This window comes from Enhydra lutris, unplaced genomic scaffold (assembly GCF_002288905.1).
Source record: "Enhydra lutris kenyoni isolate GAN:26980312 unplaced genomic scaffold, ASM228890v2 scaffoldscaffold35, whole genome shotgun sequence".
Taxonomy (NCBI): Eukaryota; Metazoa; Chordata; class Mammalia; order Carnivora; family Mustelidae; genus Enhydra; species Enhydra lutris.
Window position 1 is genome coordinate 23010768 of NW_019154119.1, and position 15205 is coordinate 23025972.

Consider the following 15205-nt stretch of genomic DNA (forward strand, 5'->3'; position numbering starts at 1 on the left):
TTAAAGCAGTGACCCTGCTTGCAAGAGCGCCTCACGGAGCGGGCCGCCCTCCTGCACCGACAGGACAGTTCACTCTGGTCAGTTCTGGAGGAGTGGCCGGCTGGGGCGTGGCAGGGGTGGAGGCAGCTGGACAGAAGCAGGTGCAAACGTGGGTGCCTGGGTGGCTCAGTCGGTTGAGCAACTGATTCAGCTCGGGTCATGAGCCTGGAGTCCCGGGATCGAGTCCCACATCCAGCTCGGGTCATGAGCCTGGAGTCCCGGGATCGAGTCCCACATCCGCTCCCTGCTCGGCAGGGGGTCTGCTTCTCCCTCTGACCTCCCCCTCCTCATGCTCTCTCTCTCCCATTCTCGGTCTCTCTCAAATAAATAAATAAAATCTTAAAAAATAAAGAAAGCAAGAAGCAGGTGCAAACAGAGGAGGGGATAGCTGGCCGCCATCCGGAAGAACAGGTGGTGACCACGTCCACAAAGGCAGCTGTGGGGCAGATGTGGGCGTTCCCTCAGTCCCCGGCTGGCTCCGCCCCCAGCCCCTGAGCTTCTCCCGGTCTGGGAGGTTATGCCCATAACTGCATGAGCACGTGTACTTTTTTAAAACTCTAAATTTCACTTCTAATTGTTATTACGGTCAGAGGACATTCAATTTGGCACCTTAACATTTCTAAGTCCATGGCCGAGGAGGTTAAGTATACTTACGTCGTCCGGCAACTGGCACTCAGGGCCCATTGAGCACCATGCATCCCTTCCCTCCCCAGCCCGGGCAACCGCCTCTCTGCTCCGGGTTCTGCAGACTTTGCACACCTCGTGCGAGTGGCTCACTAGCATTTGTCCTCGTGCTTATTTCTCTTGGTGCAAGATTTGAGGCTGGTCTGTGTTGCAGCCTGGGTCACAAGTCTGTTTTGTTTCGTTTTTTGTTTTTAAGCTGAACAATATTCCGTGGCACGTAGAGACTACACCTTCTTCATCCGTTCGTCTGTCAACGCACCGTGAGGCTGTTTCCACCTCTTGCCGACTGGGAGTAGCGCTGCAGTGAGCACGTGGCAGTGCAGACGTGTCTTGGGGATCCTGCCGTGAATTCTTTGGGTGTTTGCCCAGGGCGGGATGCTGCATCTCATGGCCGTTCTGTCCGTCGTGATCTGAGGCGCCCCGTCCTGGTCTCCACGGTGGCCGCAGGAATTCACAATCCCACCGGCAGTGCCAGTGGTTCTAACTCTGATGTCTGCACGTCCTTACGGGCACTTGACACTTTCTACTCACCTGACCAGTATCCGAGCAGTGAAGGCTGTTCTCTCACTGTGGTTTTTACTTGATTTCTCTGACACTTGGCTGTGCTGACTGGCCATTTGCGTATTTCTCTGCAGAGATGTCTGTCCAAGTCCTCTGCTCATTTTTTTTTTAAGATTTTATTCATTTATTTGACAGGCAGAGATCACAAGGAGGCAGAGAGGCAGGCGGAGAGAGAGGAGGGAGCAGCTCCCCGCTGAGCAGAGAGCCCGACGCGGGGCTCGATCCCAGGACCCTGGGACCATGACCCGAGCCGAAGGCAGAGGCTCAACCCATGGAGCCCCCCAGGCGCCCCGACCTCCGCTCATTTTTAACCAGATTATTTGTTTTGTTGTTGCTGCTGCTGAAGCAAATGTGCTTTTAAATCACACAATTACCACATAGTTAGGTTAATAACGAAAGCTGGTGATTTTCTTCCTTTACGAGATGCCTAAGACTAGAGTCTGTGTCTGGTATTAGGGAGTACACACAAGTGAAAAAAAATCAGAGAAAAATGTATCATTTTGAGGTTTCATTTAATTCAGGGTTTCTCAGCCTTAGCACTGCTGACGTTCTGACCTGGATAATTCTTTGCGGTGCAGGCTGTCCTGCGTGGGGTGGGGTGCCGGGCAGGAGCACCGCCCTGTGCCCGCTGGGTGCTCTTGTGACAAGTGAGCGCCGGCCCCTCCTCGGGACTGAGGACAGAGCACCCTGGGGGGAGTCACGTGGTCCTCGTGGGGACGCTGGTGTCCTTGGGACCGCTCGTCTGGGTTTCCCCAGTGCGGTGGAGATCGCGGCTGCCTTCCGCACCAAAGCCGTGTCGTGCCTGCCGCGGAGGTCTGTACGCCTCGCGAGAGAAGCACAGAACAAGGGCAGCCAACAGTTCTCATTTCAAAGATTCTCCGTCGCTTAAGGTGCAGGGTCCAGATGGCTTTGAGAGAAAATTCTGGTGTTGTGGAGGAATTTAAAGTTTGTTTTTAACTAAAAAATCTTATCAGCAAGTGGTTTTAAGCCAACAGGGAGATACGATTTGTGTGGAAAACAACTAACTTAGTATTATTTCAATTATATTTGACATGTGTACCATATTCTAAGAATATAAAAATAAAACATCTCTCCAGACCTTTTATAAATATTCTTAGAAAAATAAACTTTCTATGTAATCGCTCTTGAATTCTGGCACAAATACATATTCTTTAAAAATAAGAACAAAAACTCTCTTCTAATTTTCCCCTGGTGTCCACTTTAGCTAATTAAATCCATAGTTGACCCAAAGTGTTTTTTTTTTTTTAAGATTTTATTTATTTACCTGACAGAGAGAGAGCACAAGTAGGCAGAGAGGCAGGCAGAGAGAGAGGGGGGAAGCAGGCTCCCCGCCGAGCAGAGAGCCCGATGCAGGACTCGATCCCAGGACCTGGAGATCATGACCTGAGCCGAAGGCAGACGCTTAACCCGCTGAGCCACCCGGGTGCCCCAACCAAAAAGTTTTTAACACAAATAACATATCTTCTCGATCGTCTGGATGATCAAGGAAAGTATCAGATGAGCCGTCCTCGTTGCCCCCCAGTGTTGTAGGCTCAGGTACCGTTAACTGCCGCGTGTTCTTTGGCGGGTGCGCACGAGTGCTGTGTGGCGAGTAGACGCGGGACTAGAGATTTCTCACGTGGATTTGGAAATATGTGATAGTATCAAGGAAAAAACTGTTTCTTCCAGGACTTTATATGAGATAAAAAGTGGCTGGGATTACACTGTGCATGACTATTTTATACATTGCTTCTCAGACTTCAGTATTTCCCCGTTTTTCCCACTTCTAAGTGATTTCTTGTTAGTTATGCAGTGTCCTCATTGCTCTCCTGCAGGACGTGTCCTGTCTGGCTTGGGTTTCGGGTTTCCGGTAGCGTCGCGCTTGGGCAGAGAAACTACCAAACTACTAGGTCAAAGGCCGTCGTCTACAGCTTCTCACGCGCATTAACAACACTTCACAGCGCTGCGCAGGCGCGGTCGACGTCAGTACGCTCGCGTGCTCCCGGCGAGGTGTGTCTTCAGCAAGACCCCAGGGCACGCAGCTCGTAGAGCTGGAGAGGAACAACACAAAGTTGCATATAGTTTGTTCATAAAAATGCTCCAATAAGCAAAAAGTAGTTGAAATAGCTAATATCCATGTGTTTCCCAGAGGATTTTTTTTAGATTTTCGAAGCTTAAACTAACAACTTATTTATAAAGTAACACTGATGCCTTTGTCCTGCACAATTTTCTTTATTTATGCAAGTCAGGTTTTTATTTTTGCTTTTTAAAATAATCTATTTATTTATTTGACAGAGAGGAAGAGAGAGCACAAGCAGGGGAAGCGGCAGAGGGAGAGGGAGAGGGAGAAACAGCCTCCTCGCCGAGCAGAGAGTCTGACCCAGGGCTCGAACCCAGGTCCCTGAGATTGTGACCTGAGCCAAAGGCAGAGGCTTTAACCCACTGAGCCACCCAGGTGCCCCCAGGTTGTTTTCCCAGTCGCTATTATCAGTACAGACCAGATGATGGTGCAGTGTTTTCAAAATCCTGTTCCCTTTGAAACATACACTGGCCAGAGCTTCCACATGCTCTAACATACTCACATCTAATCAAAAAATAAAAGCTCAGTTTTTCATGTGATTTCTTTTAAAAAATTTAACTAAAATATTATTATTGAGGTGTAGTTGGCATATAGCGTATTAGTTTCAGGGGGACAGATTGATGACTTGATATTAGTAAACGTTGTGAGATGATCTTTGAAGTACGCCTAGTTATTATTCATCACCTCACATAGTAATGAAATTTTTGTTTTCTTGTGAATTTTATGGTCTTTATATTTTTTGTTTATTCCTACAACTTTGTTGTTAATAATCACTTTTATAATTTTTAACCATCCCCTTCTTAAACTGATTTTTTATCGAGCCTGATGGTGGTTTTTCACTGCGGCGTAAGTGGAAGCAGTTCTAAGGGTGCACGAGGAACTCTGGCCCACAGTTCGCCCCTCGCACCCATGTGTGCCTCTCCCCCCATGGCTTGTGTCCCCAGGTCTTCATCTGTTCTCACAAGTGTGCCAGTTGGTGCTTCTGAGCCGCTTGAGAGGAAGTTGGAGACCTTGGTCACTGCGTCTCTAGACACTCTGGAGCTGTCTCTTCGTGCCGAGAACTGGGTGCGGAGGAAAGGATTTGTCACCTCGCGCTGCAGAGTGAATCACCCCGAGGCTTAGTGGATTTCTGTGCTTTAGGGGCCCGGGGAGACAGAGCCGTGGGTTTGCCCAGATCTGCCAGATCAGCAGCCCCGAGTCCACTCCGTGTAGAGCTAACCACGCAGGCCCCCATCACCTCTTCACCTCGTGCTCGGGTCGATCAGTGGGTCGCTTTCTCGGCCGGCCGCAGAGAGACGAGCTCGTTGGCTGAGCGGTGACCGTGCGCCCGGCACCACAGGGACGCGGCGGGTGGTGTCCCCACGGAGCGTGCGACACGCCGAGGCCCACTCGGGACTCACACTCCAGACACCTTGATGCCTCTGAGATGGTTCGTAGGTCTGCGTCGCGTCGTGCCTGCTAATTCACCCCATTTATCCTCCTACTTTAAAAGCACTTGGGGAATGTGTGAAGGAGGCCTGCGTTTAGGTTGCTCTTGGGTTAACGCAGGAAATGAGGGTTGCCTACACGGATCTGGCTGCTGCTGTGCACAGGTGACCATGGAAGATGGGATCCAGGCGAGTGAATTCGGCCATGGGTCTGCACGCCGGGCCCTGCCGGATCCGAGTCCTGCTTGCTCCTATGGTCGCCCCTCTCCTCACGCACCCCGGGGACGCTGCAGGAGGGAATTAAGGGCAGCTCCCTGAAGTTCTAGTACCTTCTGCCTTGGCCCTTCCTCGCCCAGCACCTGGTACGGAATGAATCCGTGTCCTGTTCCTCTTTCTGGGCCAGACCTCATTCCAGGCACCTCACCAGGCAGCACATTTAATCCACACATCGGCCCTAACAGGTTAATATTGTTATTTTCTGTTAACTGGAAGAAAACCGAAGTTGGGAAAAGTATGCCCACGTTCTGGAGCCTAGTGCAGGTGGGACGGGGCTCTGGGTTCTTTCTGCTCAGGTCCGGAGGCTTCCTGACCCACACGCTGTGTCTCACCGGTTCAACGAGCCCAGGTCCTCTGTAACTTCCTTCTGGGAATCAAGGTCACCTTTTTGTAAATTTTATAGCGAGAGAAATATCTGAGGCCTTTGTCAGATCAAAATGTTGATGTTAAAGGTGTGTCTGTTTTTCTAGAATACACTGCATTTAGGAATTTATGACTCAGTAATGAAAACTTCATCTGGCACAGCCTGAGGCATTTGAGCTCCCAGACCAAGAAAGATCTGCTTTTCCAACAACTGACCAAACCGGGCTTGGTTATGGTGTATAGCAATGCGGCCCCAAAAAGGACCTTAGCCATTTGGAGAATTTTGTTTATATTACCTTAAGCCTCAAATGACCTTAAATTCTAAATAAAAGTTCCATGGGCAATTTGTATAAGAAGCTTGTTTAAAAAATTAAATTACATGACAGGTTTATTATATATATTACAAACTAGACTGGTGAGCATTTTACTCAACATTTTAAAATCTTTAATTAAGACCTTGCAGTACATAAAGCTTACACAAGAAAATGTAGCAACAATCTTTAAAATGCAAACAGATTTCTAAAAGAAAGAACAGCACCCTGTGAACTTACAGGCTCTCGGGGCAGCTGCTCTGCGCTGAGCCCTCCTTCCCGTGTCACCGACCGGCGTCCCCGACAGCGTCCGCCCACGGGGACCTCCACAGCGCCACGTCTTGCGGTGTTTGGCAAGGAAGGTCTGTTTCATAAAAGGTGTCAATAAAGCCAAGCTCATGATGTCTAAAAATAATCGACCCTCATTCCCAAGACTGCACGTTTCAGCTTGTGCGCTTGTGACCTCCGCTTGGACCCACCTCCGCGGGACCTAGAACACGGCAAATGGTTCTGCTGCTCCCCAAAAGGAGAAAGAAGCAGCCTGAGGACTTGCGGACGCTGTCCTTAGAAGAGGCGCGGCCGAGAGCCGGTCCCGTCGTCCGTTATTCTGCGAGGAGGGGAGTCAGGTGCGTGAGAGCGTTGCCCCAGGTCGTAAGAGCTGCCTGCTAATACTGAACGTTGTTTTCTTGGGATTCACAGAGTTTCAGCTTGTTTTGCTTTTACACATTTCCAAACAGATCATTTGAAAGATCAAAGATGTTTCATTCACTTGGGATGAAAAATCTGAGCCGCGTAGCGGACGTTGGGTGTCAGCGGACGGCTTCCGTGACCATCCCGCAGTGCGCCTTCCCAGCGCCGCACAGACGAGAGCTGCCTGCGACCCCAAAGGGCCTGGACTCGCCCTACTGTGGGCTGGGAGTCCCTCTCCCCAGAGGAGGGGCGAGCGTCCCCGCGGACCTTCTGGTCGCCCCAGGTGCTGGGCGCGAGGAGCACGGAGCCCCAGCCACCTGCTCGGGGGGCGGAGACGAGGCAGGTGCTGGTTCCCACAGCCCAGCGGGAGCCCGAGGACTGCTTTCTGCAGTGGAGCTGGAGGTCTATGGGTGGGGAGGGACCGCAGAGTTCCTGCAACCCTCATGGACCGGCATCAACACAGGTGGTCGCGCTTCGTGTCTGGATCTTTTATTTTATTGTGATCTGTTAGTCACCGTGCAGTACGTCATTAGTGTTTGAGGTCGTGTTCCACGATTCGTTGTTTGCAGGCAGCACCCAGTGCTCCGTGCGCTATGCCTCCTCAGTACCCATCACCGGGCTCTCCCATCCCGCACCCTCCTCTCTGCAACCCTGCTTCTGTCCTGGAGCCCACAGTCTGTCATGGTTCATCTCCCCATCTGATTCCTGCCCCCCTTCGCTTCTCCTCTGCATCTGCCCATCCTCCGTGTTATTCCTTATGCTCCACAAGTAAGTGAAACCGTATGGTAACTGACTCTCTCTGCTTGACTCATTTCACTCAGCATCATCTCCTCCAGTCCCGTCCGTGTTGATGTAGACGGTGGGATGCATCCTTCTGACGGCTGAGGAATGAAGAGGACGTGGTCCATGTACACAGTGGAATGTGGCTCAGCCACGTCTCGGACTTTGTTGCAGACGTCTGCCTTCCACTGCTTTGAGCCGCAGGGGAGTTTACCCCGTGCGGTGTCGGTTTGCAGACTGTCCGCTCTTCTCTGTGTGAACATTTGTAAACAGTCGGTCCTGGGATGTGCTGGAAGTGACTTTCCAGGCACTGTCTCCATCCCTCCACTGCCTACATTTTCTTTCTCTGTCTGTCCTAGAGGCTGCACGCAGCGGAGAACATGGAGTCAGGTCTCATGAGTCCCACAGGTGTCCCTTGGTTCCAAAGGGAGCTGAATCGGATTCAGGAAGCTCAGGTCTCCGTGTGTGAACAGGATTCATTTCTAGACAAGGAAAACAGGAGGACAGGGAGACAACAATCCTCCTGCCAAGGGCACACCCCGGCTGCCCAAGTGCCTTGTTTGACCTATTTTTCATGGCTCATGATGGGTGTGTGCACACGTGTGCAGGCATTGTGCATATGTGTGTATTTACATGAGCGTGTGCACACCTGTGCTCGCACGGCTGTCCGGGTGTGCGGGTGTGTATATGCTTGTGTGTGCCTGTGTGTGTGCCTGTATGTGTGCCACGTTTGCTAATTTGGTCTCCAGAAAGCTGACGCGTCTTTTCTTTGCTGTATTTGCTGTGGGCATATAGATTTTGATTTCTTAACATGGACATTTTGCAGTTTTGTGGGTCCTTCTTTCCAAGTTAGGGTTTAATTGCTTCGCATCTGGAATATCTCAAGTTTATCCTTCTTGGAATCAGTGTCACGAGTGTTTCCCCCCGGGTGCGTTCGAGAGTCGATGCCGGCCCCAGGCTCTCTAATCACAGGGATTCGTGCAACTTCTGGCTCCGGACACCAACTCCTGTGCTTCAGGCTTCTTTCTCCCTGTTTGCATATTGTCCCTCCTCCACCCTTCCCGCCGCCTCTCTCTCCCGGTGCCCCGAGTTCCCACCTCACGCCATCGCTTCCGGGCGATGGACGTCAAGGGCATGGAGTCAGGCACCTGGAGCTCTGCCCCGCCTCCATCACTCACCGAAGCAGAGCTGCGTTCCAGCGGCAGCTGCACTGAGTCCGTCTTGCATTTCTCCAGGGACTGACTGACTTGTGGATTTCCGCGTATCTTCATAATAATCACGATTGCAGAGTCGCCGAAAGGTCAAACAAGACACTGTGCATCAGCTGGTTTTGTAAACTTTAAGCTCAGATCTTGTTATTCTTTGATGATTTTAAAACCCTCCAGTCCTGTTTCTTCCTTGGTTGCTGACCTAGACCCCGAGTTAATTCCATCTTTTTTATTTCTTTTAAGTTGTTGTGTCGAACATGGGAAATGTTAGACTCTTTTTACCTGTGAGAGTGGCAATTTCATATGCCTTATCCTACCAGTGGAAACACAGCAGCGCGATGTATGTGCGGGGCTGAAGCCCCAAACAGGCCGGGCGGGCCGGACAAGGAGCGCTGCTGGCGTTGAGGGGCAGGTTTCCGGAGGACGCGCACCTGCTGGTGTGTGCTCACGTCCTTGTCCCCCGCAGGAAGTTTCCCCGAATGTCTGGTGATCCTTCACTTTCTGTTCACATTTTACAGTGTCCCATTACTCACGTGGACAGGGTCTATGCTATCATCAGTGAGGGCAGCTCAGGGGCTTTCTTTGGGGTAATTTGGCAGGGAGTAGACTGTTATTCTGGAGACTTCCTGAACATCAGGAAGTGAGGTCTTTGGTCTAGTCAGCACCCTTTCTTGGAAAGAAAAATTCTTTTTCTTCTCGCTGGAAGGCAGATGCCTGCTGGCTGGTGTCCTACACGCTAGTGGCAGAGAGGGCTGTGGTGGGGTAAGGAGGGGCCCCACTGAAGTCCAGATTTGAATCAATCCCTCCATTTCCAGGTAGTTGTCCGCGTGCTCCTCTAGGCCCATGGCCCGCAGCCTCAGGGTCCAGCGATCAGGGCCTCATCTCCACAGGCCTCTGATGCTCCAAGCCCATGGCTCCCTTTTCCCAGTTGCGCTGTGGTTTCTGCGGAAGGAAGGACGACATGTGTGAGTGTTTGGTCTAATGTTATTTTATTTTTTAAAAAAAGATTTATTGGGTGCCTGGGTGGCTCAGTGGTTAAAGCCTCTGCCTTCGGCTCAGGTCATGATCCCAGGGTCCTGGGATCGAGTCCCACATCGGGCCCTCTGCTCAGCAGGGAGCCTGCTTCCTCCTCTCTCTCTCTGCTTGCCTCTCTGCCTACTTGTGATCTCTGTCTGTCAGATAAATAAATAAACTCTTTTAAAAAAATAAATAAAAAAAGATGTATTTCATTTATTTGAGGGAGAGCACAAGAGCATGAGTGGGGGCAGGTGACGAGGAAGAGGACCTCAGCAGAGAGGCGGGCTCTGTCTCATGACCCTGAAATCATGACCCGAGCTGAAACCGGGAGTTGGACACTTAGCTGACTGAGCCTCACGGGCTTCCCCTGATCTGTCATCATCAACTCGGAAGGCTTTTTCTTCTAAGCGTGGGGAAAGCGTTTAAAAATACTCAGTAGCTCAACTTTTTGGGACAATATGAACGTCCTAAAAAGTTGAGCTACTGAGTATTTGTCCTGAGTTTCCTGAAAGTATTGATAGGAGAATAATTGCTTATTTAGCCTCTGCTTTGTTTTACATCTATTACACAGGTTTGTGTGGTGTTATTCACACTCAGAAAGTGCAGATTAAATTTTGATATAATGTTTTCTTTGAAGAAACCGTGTATCTAAGCTTTAGGGCCATCCTTGTGGTGCCACCAAAGCTCTGAGACAAGATGGACTCTTCTTCTCTATAAGAATGCAAATATTGTATTTTGAAAAAAAAAATTATTTGGGAATTCTTTTATCTCTCTTGGTTTTCTAGAAGATTTGGGATGCAAGAAAATGACCAGATTACTCACTGTGTCGCTTCTCATTCCATCCCACCGGGCAGGGAAGTCACGGGGCTTTGTTGCTGAAGACCGCAGAGAGGGTGGCGCGCACGGCTGCACTCCCACGGAGCCGGAAACCGAGCTTCAGGAGTGCTCTTCTGTGGCTACGTTGAGACCAGTCCCTGGTTTTCTGTTCTACAGGTTAATGTTCTTCTCTCCTACGATGTGGCATCCGTCCTTCTGTGCAGCTTTCTTTGCCAGGCCGGCTAGGGGCGGATGCCTGCTCTCACCGTGCTAAGCCCGCATTTCTTTCTCTCACCCATTAGTGCGGGGCGGCGGGGTGGCGGGTCTGAGCGGGCCCCGTGGCCCCCGTCCTGGGGCTTCGCTGGGGACAGGCCGCCTGGGTCCTTCCCCGGCAGCGGCGGAGGGCCCCCTGGTGGCCACGTCCCAGCGCCAAAGGGACCTGCCCGGGGTTCCCAGGAGGACCGACCCCCTCTTCTGTTAACTCACCGGCCTCTATTCAAACACCCCAGAGAAGTAAACTGCCCGGTTAGGTTAGGGACACGTGAGAGGGTTACACGCCTCTGACATCGTCTGAGCCTGTGGCTTCCCGATGTTTCAAGAGAACTTCAAGGAGCTTCACGACTTACACAGTTTCTGTTTAAACTCTGCCTAACAGGGTTTAAGCACTTCATTCCCTCCATGCCAGGGCATAGTTTCTCACATTGTTGTATTTCTGAGGTCACAACACATCGTACGATGGCTGCTCTGCACTTACTGTGAGGTCTCTCTCATGGCTCTGAAAACACGAGTCCACCGGGTGTGACGTTCAGGACCTCCGACTCAAGAACATCCAGATGACGACCCTTAACCGGAACGTCCGGACGACGACCACTAACCTGAACGTCCGGACGACGACCACTAACCTGAACGTCCGGACGACGACCACTAACCGTTCTACGATGTTTAAATGCACAACGACTACGTTTCTTTTCAAAATATAAACGAAGCTATCCATAGCAGAAGCTTCCACATACCAAGATGTGGGAAACTCCGGTTCACGGGTTTCCTCTTCACAGTCTCCAGCAGGACGCTGGCCTTGGGTGGCCCCCAGCAAGCTGGCAGGACCCCTCTGCAGCCCTCCTGGCTGTTGTCTCCCGTCCCTTGCTACGCCCGCCGGGTGGTGGTCCGTCACCGTGCGGGCGCTCCCCCTGGGCTTGTGGGAGGGACCCTCCTTGCAAGACTTCACAGCGGGCAGACGCTGGCCTGCAGCCCCAAGCACCCATCCTGGGAACTGCATTTGACAAGGGCTTAGACTGCAGGGGACCTCGGTGTGCACGCCGCTCTTCGGGCCAGCACTACCCTGGGACCTTCACTTTGCTTTCCCATGAGATAGTCCAGTGTAATGCTTGGGCTGGTTCCAGATCTCCTCAGGAAGGACCTTGGTGAGAGTCGTACAGGCAATTTTTTTTTTTCTTATTTGAACCTCCAAATCCCTCTGTGTGTGTGTGTATGTGTGTGTGTAACAGAAAGCCCTAATTTATACAAATACATCTTGGCCTTTGGGAAATGATTTGGAGAATGGGAAAGGTGATGCAAAGCGCGCACAAAAGTGTTACAAATCAGTCACTTCTCTGGTAATTCAGCCTGTAACACTGGGCATATCTGAAATAACAGATTTAACACATGCTCATCGAGTGTGTTTTCAAATTTAGCACTGACGAAATGAGTGTTGCCAACGAAGCCCCGTATTTCTGCGGGCCACGGGATAAATGCCCACGGCCTTCACGGACGCAAGCACCACTGCGTGGGAACCAGAGACGAATTTGTTTCCGCCTCAGTCCCCCGGCGACCCTGACCACGGTGCTATCTCCATGGTTTTGGGCTTCCCAGAATGTCATACAGTCGGAGTCAGACACTAGGCAACCTTCTCAGATCGTCTTGCCTCACTCAGTAATCTGCATTTTTGGATACTCCACGTCTTTTTGTGAGCGCTTCGCGTGTTTTCTGCGGAGAGAGTCTCCGTCGTGAGGCTGTGCCGGTCGTGCTTAGCCATTTGCCCGTACATGCACCTCCCTTGCCTCTAGTTTCCAGAAGTTATGAATAAAGCTCCTCCACACGTTTGTCCACAGGTTTTGTGTGGACATAACTTCTTAACTCAATTGGTTGGACATGAGCGCGATTACCAGATCGGACGACAAATCTATCTGAGCTTCCCGAGAAATGGCCGAGCTCCCTTCCGTGGGGCCCGCAGCCCTGCATTCCCAGTGGCCACCCTGCGGCGTTCCTGCCACACCCCACCGTGTGTCCACATTCTGGGGCTGAGCCGGCCCCTCCGCGTGGCATGCTGGCTCGTCGCTCTTTTAATGTGCGTTTCCCTGGTGACGGCTTGTGTTCGTGTCTTCTCCTGTGCTTCTCTGTCACCCGCACACCTGTACCGCACACCTGTTCCTTTGAACTGAGTTCTCTGTTTGCTTATTGTTGTTTTCAGAGTTCTTTGTGTATTTTAGATACAGATCCTTTCTTAGATAAGTTTTGCAAATATTTTTCCCATTACATGGCTTGTCTTTTCATTCTATTAATAGAAGCTTTGAATTTAAATTTTATATTTAGGTTAGTCATAAAATGTTAAACTTTGGAAAAGATTCCAGTATTCGAACTCTGAACTATAAAATTTGAATTTTCTTTTTTAAAAGATTTTATTTATTTATTTGACAGAGAGAGATTGAGAGAGGAAACACAGTCAGGGGAGTGGGAGAGGGAGAAGCAGGCTCCCCGCCCAGCAGGGAGCCCGATACGGGGCTCAATCTCAGGACCCCTGGGATCATGACCCGAGCTGAAGGCAGATGCTTAACAACTGAGTCACCTGGGCGCCCTAGGACTTGAATATTCATTCTAAATTGAGTGCGGTTTTATTCAGAATTACGTATTTTCCATTTATTTACCAAGGACTATAGGGGATGTCATTTGGGCGTCTTTACAGAGTGGGAGACGTGACACCCACACCTGTGGATTAGGCGCTACCACAAATGTCACGCGGATTTTTCTGTCACTTCTAAACGGAGGTCACTGAAATGTGGCCGGAGCCTAACCCCGTTCTCGTCTAAGGTGGTCCTGGTAGAATTCTCATTTGCTGCACACTCCTTGGGGCTCCTGAAGCAGATCGGGGAGGAGAGACACTGCTGGTCAAGGCAAGTCTAACTGCTGGGTTAGTTTCCGTGGGTGGCGTTGAAGCGGGTGCGCTGGCTGGCATCTGTGCACCCACAAAACGTCCATGTAACTTTTCTACACAATCAGGGTTTGGGGGCCCACATGCTCCCGCAAGAAAAAAGTCATTGTCTATGTTCCTGAAAAGTCAGATATTCAACTGCATCATGAAGCATCCATTGCAGTGTGGAAATGTTTTGAAATCAGACTTACACCTTGGAACTTAGCATTTAATTTGTTGATATGTAGCTGTTTTCAAATTTTAATTACAATGTTCAAAACCACTAGTTATGTTTTTTGGGAATGTTACATTAAAAATGATTAGTCATTGTTTTGAAATTGGTGAAAAAATAGAAAGGAGAATTTCACCTTTCCTGTGGGGGGACGACTCCAGGTCTGTGAGGAAACGGTGTCCTCCAAATTTTCTCTGCACTTAAAAAAAGAAATGTTTAATGTCCTTGCAAAAGTCAAACTTTGATTTGCTTCTTTCACTAGTCAAAGGCTGTAACTAATCTCTCCCAGAGCAGCCTTGTGAGGAACAGCCGCCTCACCTCCACGAAGCCAATCTGGTAAAGATTCTGGAAGGCCAAAGTGGTAAGGAAGAATGTCAGATTTATTGGCCAGAGGGGTTTCTTTTCACTAAAATCCCATGAAGTAGTAAATTACGTACCATTCCCACTTTAATTTTAAAATAAGTTGGTTTTTCTCTGTTCAAACATGGATTTCACGGCCACGAGCGCTGGGCAGTAAGAACTCTGCGGAACAGAAGAGAAAAGGGCAAAATGGCGTGCAAGTACCATGAGGCAGAGCCACTCCTGCAGGAGCGAGAACCAGACCAGACCCAGGAGAGTGTGGGGGAGCAGGGGCGAGGACGGGTAGCTGGGATGCTCGGGGCCGCAGAGACGTTATCTTCTGAGAAGCTCCTGTCTTCACGGACCTCATCCCCAGAGCTCGTGGTACCCCCGAAAGGCGCAATTGGGAAGATGGTCATGAAGCTGCTGAGGCAAGGAGGGGTCTCGGTTACGGGAGCAGCACAGGCTGCTGCGGTCGGGGGACCCTCTGCACGTCTCAAGGGGGGCGTCCTTCCTGTCCAGCCTGAGGGTGGTGTGCAGCTGGGCGCTTTGTCAAAGGCGTGACTCTGTGAATGACGAACGTGGCTTTACATCAGCGTACTCACATCGCATTCTGGGCAAATGCTTATTGTAAATTAAAATACATTTTCAACTTTTATGCGCATCTGCTGATGTGGCAGGTGTTTGATTCCCTCAGAATCATTTCAAACAATTTGATTAATCAGACATGCGTCCGGACTTGAAGCCGGCGTCTCCCCGCGCGCACTCCGTCGTTCCGGTTTGTTGCATTGTCAGAAAGTGACATTTCCTGGAGATGCCACGTTGCCAAAATAAGTTGTTTGGGTTTGCTTTCTTAGCGTTCCTGTTTTCCCTTCTACCTCGGCTCTCATAACTGTTGGCATTTCCCGAGGGTCTGATGACAGAAGTGCGGTGTGCGGTCATGAGGCGGCGCGGACGTAGCGATTCAAAACAGAAAGCAGCAGCAGCCGCTCTGAGCGAGTCCGAATCTGCGTCATCGATTTCCCAGCACCTTCCCCCCAAGCCTGCCTCGTGCCTTGTTTACTCGTTCCTTTTCGCTACACAGCACTCAGACGGGAAACTGCACTGCCGTGGTCCCTCCGGTCTGTATCCACCATGTCCAGTACCAGAAAGTCGAGTGTCTCTTCATATGAAGCATGACTCCACTACGATCCCTCCT